A 10730-nucleotide genomic window follows, 5' to 3' on the forward strand; every position below is an offset into this window, starting at 1 on the left:
TGTTCAGTGAAGAGTAGTGATATCGTGGCAGGAGTACTGGACAAACTCTCAGCTCTAGGGCTGCAATTTGTCCTTGCTCACAATATAACTGGTAGGAGTGATGCCTACTGTCTTTGAACAGCTAGTGGAAACTCAAGTAACTGAACTATTGCAGGAAGCATATCCTGGGAATTTTCCTGACTGCATGTTAACAAGATTACAAAGTCACAGAAGACATCAAAGTGTAGAGATAAGACAGCTGATGTGGAATTATCAGAGACCCTGTTTGATCAAATGGTTGAGAAAAAACACAAGAGCAAAGCAGATATTTTGACTACAACAGAAAGATTAGAAACTAAAGCAATTGCATCAAAAAGCAGACACTGCAGAATAATCTCCATGTATTCCCGAATGCCACCATCTTAAAAATGAGGAAATGGGGGCTGTCATATATTCAGTCAGATGAGATGTCGGCAGAAGTTTATTAAGTCATATTGCAGTGGGTTATAGAAAGAAAGCGTTGCAGGTAGTACACGAACAACCAGTAGGAGGTCGTTTATTGGGAAGTAAAATTCAAGCTAAAATACAAAAACGTGTTTTTTGGTCTGGACTGTACAAGGATGCTACACGTGTAATAAATGCCAGGTAATTGGAAACCACAGGCAGTAATAAAACCCGCACCTTTATTTCTGCATTTAATAATCTTAATTGATAACGTAGGAATCGTTCTTAAAGCAAAAAGTAGGAAAATCAGTGCTTGTTAACAATAATTAATGCGCTCACTCGATTTCCAGAAGCCATTCAATTCTGCATTATCACAGCTAAAAGGATTGTAGTGGAATTATTCAATTTTTTTCATGAGATATGGACAACTTACAGAGATACAACCAGATCAAGGGCCAAAGTTCACACCAAGGAAACAATTATTCAAGGAACTTATGGACAGCTTACAAATAAAACAATTCAAATGTACTGCATACCATCCAGACTTGCACTGAGCACTGGAATCGTGGCCTTAGACATTACAGACCATGTTGAGAACCTATAAGCAAGACAATCCAGATGACTGGGATAAAAGACAAATCTGTTTGTAATTTGTGTCATCAAAGTTGCATCAAATGAATTAACCAAATTCAGTCCATTTGAATTAGATTTTGAGCATGAAGTGAGGATTGTTTACCGTGATTCAGGAGAAGTTGGTAAGTCAGAAATCAGAGATTTGGACAATGTGTCAAATTTTAGGGAACTGGTATAAAGAGTGAATAAGTTGGTTAGACAGCATTCAAATGTGTCAAAAAGTACAATGAATCAGGAAATAGACAAATAAATAACTCACATTTTTGCTTTCGGAGATCAGGGGGTGAGTGTTACTTGCAGTGTTGGGTGAACCTTTAAAAGCAAGGTTTACTGGACCCAGTCAAGTCCAAAGGTAATTGAGTGAGGTGAACTATTTTGATAAGGACTCTGGACAGAAAGGAATCTCACCGAGTGTGCCATATGAATGTGTTGAAAAGATATGTTGGCAGGGAAGATAAGCAAAAGAAGATTGTGTTACTGATTACAACACAGAGTGAATTCTGAATTGGACATTCGTAAAATTAAATTGGACAATGAGGAAGTTGTCAAAAATTGAGATAAATTATCGAGTTACCTACCAGAGGAAAATCAAATTGACCTGAAAGAGTTACTTCTATTACATTGGGAGGTATTTTGAAATATTGGAAAAATGTAGCCATTGGATGTCTGCTCTGATTCAGCAACGTCTTTATAGGCATAACTCTCTAAGGTTGGCTCAAATTGAACACGTGCTAAAACACGACATAATCAAAATGATTTAAAGTGAGTTGAGCTCATCTAATGTAATGGTTCCAAAATCAAATTGCACCAAACGAATTTATGTGGACTATCACAACATCAACAAAGACTGATGCTTATCTGATTCCGTGTTTGAAAGACAGTGTTGAAAACGTGAGATAAGCAACTTATATCTCTAAGTTGGACTTGCTCAGAGGATACTGGCAGGTAATTTTGTCCGAAAGTCGAAGCCAGTTTCAGCTTTCCTAACGCTGAATGGACTGTATCAGTCATGTTATTTGGTAAGAAAAACGCATCAGCTACATTTCAAAGACTAAGCAATAAGGGCATTTCCAGATTACCCAATTGTATAGTACATATTGATGACCTGGTGATTTTTGGTCGCACATGGAATCAACATTTGCAATATTTATCAGACTTGTTCGATTGACTTTGAGACACAGGTTTGGTAATAAACTTCGCTAAGAGTGATTTTGCCAAAGCCCAATTCACCTTCCTGGACGATGCTATTGGATATTGACAAATAGCCTCATGGAATGCAAAAACAAAGATCAATGGTGAATTTCCCATACCATCAACAACAAAAAAACAGAAGTTCTATGATTCCTGGGATTGAGTGAATTTTATCAGAAATTTGTACAAAATTTTCGCAGTGTGGCTGTTCAACTCACTGTATTGCCAAAGGACAACAAGAAGTCTCAGTGGGCAGTGGACAGTCAGAAGGCACCTGACAGACTGGAAGCTGTGTTAACCACTACCCGAGTATTAGCCACACCTAATTATGTAAAGTCAATTGGAGGTGGCTATCGATGTTAGTGATGTGGGTATTGGTACTTTGCTGTTTTAAGAGGACTCTGAGAAGATAGAAAGACCAATCAAGCATTTCAATACGAAATTGAACATGCATAAGCAGAAATATTTGACAGTTGACGTTACAAAATTCCAATATTTATGTTACCAGTAATGTATCTGAGACAATTATACACTGATCATAACCTATTGAAGTGAGTAGAGAAATTTAAGGACAAAAATGCCAGATGATTTTTTTGGAGCTTGTTGTTAAAGCCATTCGATTTGAAAAAAATTGCACGTGGAAGGGTGAGAAAATGTGCTGACCATGCATTGTCGAGACTTGAATGAGAAACAGAAGTGTTCCGTGGCAGGAGTAGATGGACTGAAAGACAATGTAGTAGTCTACGTGTGCATGATTATACTCTGGTCAATATATATGTGTTATAGTTTACTAACAATTTAAGGTTAAGGGGTTTTAAAATGAAGCCATCTTTGGATATTTATGGTTCACTTTTATAAGGCATGATGGAGAGAGGGGAACATGTGATGACGCTGCTCCATTAACACATTTATTCTGTCTTGTTTTTTTTTTTCCGGGGGTGAGAATAAAAGCTGTGGCTCTTATATGTCTGAGATATTTTATTGATTAAGCTTTAAGTGTTTATTTTTAATACTTGTACAATCAAAGGGAAGTGCCCAATTCTCACAGTTCAGGGTTTGGTTTCGTTTGCTATTTACAGGATGGTTTGATTTGCAGCTGTTTGCAGCTGCTGGTCAAGTCTTAGTTGGGAACCCGGAGAAGGTGCTAGATGCAAGGAAACAGGTCCGTATTGATCCTCTCTCTCTGATATTTCTCCCAGAAGAACCTTCATTTCAATTGATGTGCTTGCCAAGGTGTGTTAATGGGATTTTGCAGGTATTTGGAACTGCATCATTAGGTTCTGATAGAGTCAATGGAGTTTTCAAATATTTATGTTACTCTAACTTTGGTTTTCTTTTGATCATGTGTAAATACAGTATTTTTGTTTAAAACTGAGTGATTGGGCCAGCTACATCACTCCCGGAATGTCAACTTATACCTAATTAAAACAACCAGAAAGGTTTGGGTCTTGTCTATCTTTTTGAATGGTGGTCTGGACTGGTGCATAATAATATTATGCCCCAAAATTTCCAAGAGGTGTATTAACGAACTGTGTGCAAAGTCTAAAAACATTTACAAAAAGAGCAAAAAATATTAATGATTCGCTCTCAGGGCTCTTTGGGTTCCTGCAAGTGAGGGAGGAGTTGGTGAGAGAGTTAGTTTCATATCTTTTGCTTTTTCACACAGGCTATTCCAGTCTATTGTACAAATCCAGAAATAAAGTTTCATGAAAGGATTGATTGTAATAAGCATCCTGCACAACGCGAATCAAATCATAGAAAATAATTCATTCAGCCTCCTTCATTCTTTTATTACAGTTAAATCATTTGATACTGGAATCGACTTCAATCTTTGCAGTCCTTCCTCAGAGAATTGATTGTTCATCAACCTGAAAGATAAATCGCAATAATTACTGATAAGGAGCAGCTTCTGAGATCGATTATAGGTAATGATATTATTTTTTGGTTATTTTTCTATGCTTTTAAAGAACGTATTTATCGATGAGAGAGATAGAGACATCATGGCTGAGTATATAGCTGTTAGACTAATAGATTCATAGAGATGCACAGCATGGAAACTGACCCTTCAGTCCAATCCGTCCATGCCGACCACATATCCCAACCCAATCTCGTCCCACTTGCCAGCGCCCGGTCCATATCCCTCCAAACCCTTCCTAATCATATACCAATCCAGATTCCTCTTAAATGTTGTAATTGTACCAACCTCCACCACTTCCTCTGGCAGCTCATTCCTTACATGTACCACCCTCTGCGTGAAATAGTTGCCCTTTAGGTCTCTTTTGTATCCTTCCCCACTCATGCTAAACCTATGCCCTCTAGTTCTGGACTCCCCCATCCCACAGAAAAGACTTTGCCTATTTATCCTATCCATGCCCCTCATAATTTAGTAAAACTTTATAAGGTCACACCTCAGCCACCAACACACCAGGGGAAACAGCCCCAGCCTGTTCAGCCTCTCCCTATAGCTCAAATCCTCCAACCCTGGCAACATCCTTGTAAATCTTTTCTGAACACGTTTTAGTTTCACAACATCTTTCCGACAGGAAATTGCACCAGAATTGGACGCAATATTACAACAATCGATAACCAATGTCATGTACAGCTGCAACGTGACCTCCCAACTACTGTACTCAATACTCTGACCAATAAAGGAAAGCATTCCAAATGCCTTCTTCACTATCCTATGTACCTGCAACTCCACTCTCAAGGAGCTATGAACCTGCACTCCAAGGTCTCTTTGTTCAGCAACACTCCCTAGGACCTTATCATTAAGTGTATAAGTCTTTGCTTTCCCAAAATACAGCACCTCACATTTATCTGAATTAAACTCCATCTGCCACTTCTCAGCCCATTGGCCCATCTAGACCAGATCCTGTTGTAATCTGAGGTGACCCTCTTCGCTCTCTTCTACACCTCCAATTTTGGTGTCATCTGCAAGCTTACTAACTGTACCTCTTATGCTCGCATCCAAATCATTTATGTAAATGAAAAAACATAGAGGATCCAGCAACGATCCTTATGGCACTTCACTAGTCACAGGGCTCCAGTCTGAAAAGCACCCCTCCAACACCACCCTCATTGTTCTATCTTTGAGCCAGTTCTGTATACAAATGGCTAGTTCTCCCTGTATTCCATGAGATCTAACCTTGCTAATCAATCTCGCATGGGGAATCTTTTCGAACGCCTTACTGAAGTCCATATAGATCACATCTATTGTTCTGCCCTCATGAATCTTCTTTGTTACTTCTTCAAAAAACTCAATCACATTTTTGACACATGATTTCCCACGCACAAAGCCATGTTGATTATCCCTAATCAGTCCTTGCCTTTCCAAATATATATCCATCCTATCCCTCAGGATTTCCTCCAACAACTTGCCCACACTGAAGGCAGGCTCACTGGACTATAGTTCGCTGGTTTGTCTTTACCACCCTTCTTAAACAGTGGCAAAACTTTTGCCAACCTCCAGTCTTCTGGCACCTCACCTGTGACTATCGATGACACAAGTATCTCAGCAAGAGGCCCAGGAATCACTTCTCTAGTTTCCCACAGAGTTCGAGGGTACACCTGTTCAGGTCCTGGGGATTTATCCACCTTTAACCATTTCAAGACAGACAGCACTTTCTTCACGGTAATCTGGACATATTGCAAGATGTCACCATCTATTTCCCTACAGTCTATATTTTCCATATCCTTTTCCACAGTAACTATTGATGCAACATATTCATTTAGTATCTCCCCCATTTTTGCGGCTCCACACAAAGGGCGTCTTGCTCATCTTTGATGGGAGGAAGTGAGGACTGCAGATGCTGGAGATTAGAGCTGAAAAATGTGTTGCTGGAAAAGCCTGACTTGATCTTTGATGGGCCATATTCTCTCCCTAGTTACCCTTTTGTCCTTAATATATTTGTATATTACGACTTCCTTTATGCCCTTCTAAGGATTCACTCGATCTATCCTGTCTATACCTGCCCTATCCTTCCTTCTCTTTCTTAACCAAATCCTCAATTTCTTCAGTCATCCAGTATTCCCTGTACCTACCAGCCTTCCCTTTCACCTTGACAGGAATCTACTTCCTCTGGATTCTTGTTATCTCCTTTTTGAAGGCTTCCCATTTTTAGCCATCGCTTTCCCTGCAAATATCCGCCACCAATCAGCTTTTGAAAGTTCTGCTCTATCCTTTTCAATCACTATTTTGAAACAAATAGAATTATAGTCGCTGGACCCAAAGTGGTCCCCCACTGGCAACTCACTCACCTGCCCTGCCTTATTTCTCGACATCAGTTCATGGTTTGCACCTTCTCTCGAAGGTATATCCACATACTGAATCAGAAAATTGTCTTGTACGCACTGAAGAAATTCCTCTCCATCTAAACCTTTAACACTATGGCAGTCCCAGTCAATGTTTGGGAAGTTAAAATCCCCTACCATAACTGCCCAATTATTCGTACGGATAGCTGAGATCACCGTACAAGTTTGTTTCTCAATTTCTCTCTGAGAATTATGGGGTCTGTAATGCAATCTCAAGAAGGTGATCACCCTTTTTTTATTTCTCAGTTCCACCCAAATAATTTCCCTGGATATATTTCCGGGAAAAACCTCGCTCAGCACAACTGTAATTCTATCCCTTATCAAAAATGCCACCCCACACCCTCCTCTCTTCCTTCCCTCTCTGTTCTTTCTGTAGAACTTATATCCTGGAACATTAAGCTGCCAGTCCTGCCCATCCCTGAACCATGTTTCAGTAATTGCGATGATATCCCAGTCCCATTTTCTTAACCATGTCCTGAGTTCATCTGCATTCCTTGTTCGGCCCCTTACATTGAAATCAGTGCAGTTTATTTTATGAGTACTACCTTGTCCCTGCCTGCCCTGATTGTTTGACTCACTTCTGTTCTCAACTGTACCAGTCTCAGATTGATCTCTTTCCTCACCATCTCCCTGGGCGTCAACCACCGCCCCTCCCCACCCCAACCTTACGAGTTTCAATCCTCCACAGCCATGCATTCATCTGCTCTATCATCCTATTCCGGACCTCCATAGCTCTTAGCACTGGGAGTAATCAAGATATTACTACCCTTGAGGACCTCCTTTTTAAATTTCTGCATAACTCTCTGTATTCTCCCTTCAGAAGCTCAACCTTTTCCCTTTCTGTATCGCTGGTTCCAATGTGGACAATGACCTCTTGCTGGCCTCTCACCCCCTTGAGAACATTCTGCACCCTCTCTGAGACATCCTTTCTCCTGGCACCAGGGAAACCACACACCATTCTGCTTTTTCGTTGCTGGCCACAGAAACGTCTGTCTGTATCTCGGACTAGAGAGTCCACTAACACAATTGATCTCTTGGAAGCCGACGTACCTCTCGTTGCATTAGAGCCAGTCTCAATACCAGAAACTTGGCTGTTTGCGCTACAGTTCCTAATTATAATTTGGACTTATCCAGTCATACAACACAGAAACAGACTCATCATTTCACCTCATCTGCAACGACCAGACATCTCAATCGGACCTGTCCTATCTACCATGACAGCTATTTGGGAGTGAGTTTCAAGGGACTGATCATGTGCTAGTGAATGAGCAAAAAGAAAGTAAACCAATATGCTCTGTGCCTCAGTGCAAAACTGTTTGAGTTGACAGAGATGTTTGAGAAAATTTTCTCAGCCTTCATGCTAGGCCTCTGAAATACCTGGTATACTTCAGTTACTGTCAGAATTGGTACATTTCCTAAAATTCCATTCACCTATGCTTATTGTGCAAATCGATGCAACTATGTTATGTAACAAGTACATTTTCTTTTCAAAGAACACTTAAACAAAACTCACCTGATTTCTTTCATTTGTGTGCTATTCTGAATGAACTGGGACAGTTCATTAATTGATTTATCTGTCAGCCTGTTGGCATTGTCATCATTTTGATCATCATTGCTGATGTCCAGTTTTAACAACACAGTATTTTCACGGAGAGCAGAGATTAGGATTTCCACACAGCCGTCTGTGAGATTGTTGCTTTTTAAACTGCATTGTTTGAAATAAAAGCATATACTTTATTTACAGGAACAATAGACACATACAAAAAGGCAAAGGTGAAAACAAATGCCAACAGAAAAACAATTGCACTAAAAGTCCAAGTGAACTGTAACAATTGTTTTACGTGTCATCTTTATGTCTAAATTTTCACAAGAATAATAGAGTCACAGAGATGTACACTATGGAAACTGACCCTTCTGTTCAACCCGTCCGTGCCGACCAGGTATCCCAACACAATGTAGTCCCTCCTGCCACCACCCGGCCCATATCCCTCCAATCCCTTCATATTCACATACCCGGAGTTAAGATTAGAGTGGTGCTGGAAAAGCACAGCAATTCAGGCAGCATCCGAGGAGCAGTAAAATTGATGTTTCGGGCAAAAGCCCTTCATCAGGAATACATCATCAGGAATCAGTATTCCTGATGAAGGGCTTTTGCCTAAAATGTCGATTTTACTGCTCCTCGGATGTTGCCAGAACTGCTGTGCTTTTCTAGCATCACTCTAATCTAAACTCGGGTTTCCAGCATCTGAAGTCATTGTAATTACCTTATTCATAAAACCATCCAAATGTCTCTTAAATGATGCAATTATACCAGACTCCACCACTTCGTCTGGCAGCTCATTACATACACATACCACACTCTGCATGAAAAAGTTGCCCCTTGGGTCTCTTTTATATCTTTCCCCTCTCACCCTAAACCAATATCCTCTAGATCTAGACTCATTCACCCACAGGAAAAAGACTTTGTATATTTATCCTATCCATGCCACTCATAATTTTGTAAAACTCTATAAAAGCACCCGTCAGACTCCGACGGTAGAGGGAAAATAACACTAGCATATTCAACCTCTCCCTGTAGCTCAAATCCTTCAACCCTGGCAACATCCTTGTAATTCTTTTCTGAACCCTTTCACGTTTCACAGCATCTTTCCGAAAGGGAGGAGACCAGAATTGCATGCAATATTCCAACAGTGGCCTAACCAATGTCCTGTACAGTCGCAACATGACCTCCCAACTCCTGGACTCAATACTCTGAGCAATAAAGGAAAACATACCAAACACCATCTTCACTATCCTATCTACCTGTAACTCCACTTTCAAGGAGCTATGGACCTGCACTCCAATGTCTCCATGTTCAGCAACACTCCCTAGGACCTTACCGTTAAGTGTATATGTCCTGCTTAAGATGGCTTTCCCAAAATGCAGCACCTCACATTTATCTGAATTAAACTTCATCTGCCACTTCTCAGTCCATTGGCCCATCGAATCAATATCTTGTTATAATCTGAGCTAACCTTCTTCGCTATACACTACACCTTCAACATTGGTGTCATCTGAAAACTTACTAACTGTAACTCTTATGCTCACATCCAAACCATTTATATAAATGACAAAAGGTAGAGGGCCCAGCACCGATCCTTTTGGCACTCCACTGGTCACAGGTCTCCCGTCTGAAAAACAACGCTTCACCACCACCCTCTGTCTTCTACCTTTGAGCCAGTTCTGTATCCAAATGGCTAGTTCTCCCTGTATCCCATGATACATAACCTTGCTAATCAGTCTCCCATAGGGAAAATTGGAGAACGCCTTACTGAAGTCCATATAGACCACATCTACTACTCTGCCCTCATTAATCCTCTTTGTTACTTCCTCAAATCTCAATCAAGTTTGTGAGACATGATTTCCCATTCACAAAACCGTTTTAACGATCCTGAATCAGACCTTGCCTTTCCAAATACATGTACATCCTATCCCTCAGGATTCCCTCCAACTACTTGCCCACCACCGAGGTAAGGCTTACCAGTCTATAGTTCCCTGACTTGTCTTTACCGCCCTTCTTAAACAATGGCACCACGTTAGCCAACCTCCAGTCTTCCGGCACCTCAAATGTGACTATCGATTACACAAATATCTCAGCAAGAAGCCCAGTAATAATAGAAATGGAAAATCATATTTGCTGATAATGACTAAAATGGATTTTAAAATGCGTTGTTTTATATTTTATGCAGAATTACTGTCAACAACGTGTGTATTTTGCAATGCTTTGCCTTCGGAATGCCAGGGAGACTTTGCACTCCCAAATCGTCCAGTTTGTTCATGCTGAGACTAGTAAGGAATAATAAGAAAATATCACAGGTAAAAATGAGTAGGATTTCAAATATTTTGTTATTGTGGTTTGGAGATTCAGAATATGAAGAAATAACATGTAATGTATATTTAATCATGTGGCTTGTATTAATTTATTTTGATTTAAGAATATTACTGACCCCAAGAGTTGACTAGATCTGGATTGTAATTTTACAAAAGCCATACTTTACAATAAATGATGTGCATAATGTGCTGCAAAATAAGACAGTTGCACAAAGGTACTGATGTTGAAACCCAAACTGAAGTATTAGAGTGAATAGCAAGTATTCCTTATTGATTGGTTGCGGTATTAGAAACGTTTAAAG

At 40.1% G+C, this 10730-nt stretch overlaps 1 long non-coding RNA gene across 1 annotated transcript in view; it reads right to left on the minus strand.

Moving 5' to 3' along the window:
* Positions 1-642: 642 nt before the first annotated feature.
* Positions 643-10730, minus strand: part of LOC122544141 — a 37435-nt gene continuing 27347 nt past the window's right edge. The window contains exons 2-3 of the long non-coding RNA XR_006310274.1: positions 8072-8263; positions 643-4115 (exon numbers count right to left, since the gene is read on the minus strand). This is a non-coding gene — a long non-coding RNA (uncharacterized LOC122544141). The remainder of the gene's footprint in view (positions 4116-8071; positions 8264-10730) is intronic.

The sequence above is a fragment of the Chiloscyllium plagiosum genome, chromosome 46 (genome assembly GCF_004010195.1).
Source record: "Chiloscyllium plagiosum isolate BGI_BamShark_2017 chromosome 46, ASM401019v2, whole genome shotgun sequence".
NCBI lineage: Eukaryota > Metazoa > Chordata > Chondrichthyes > Orectolobiformes > Hemiscylliidae > Chiloscyllium > Chiloscyllium plagiosum.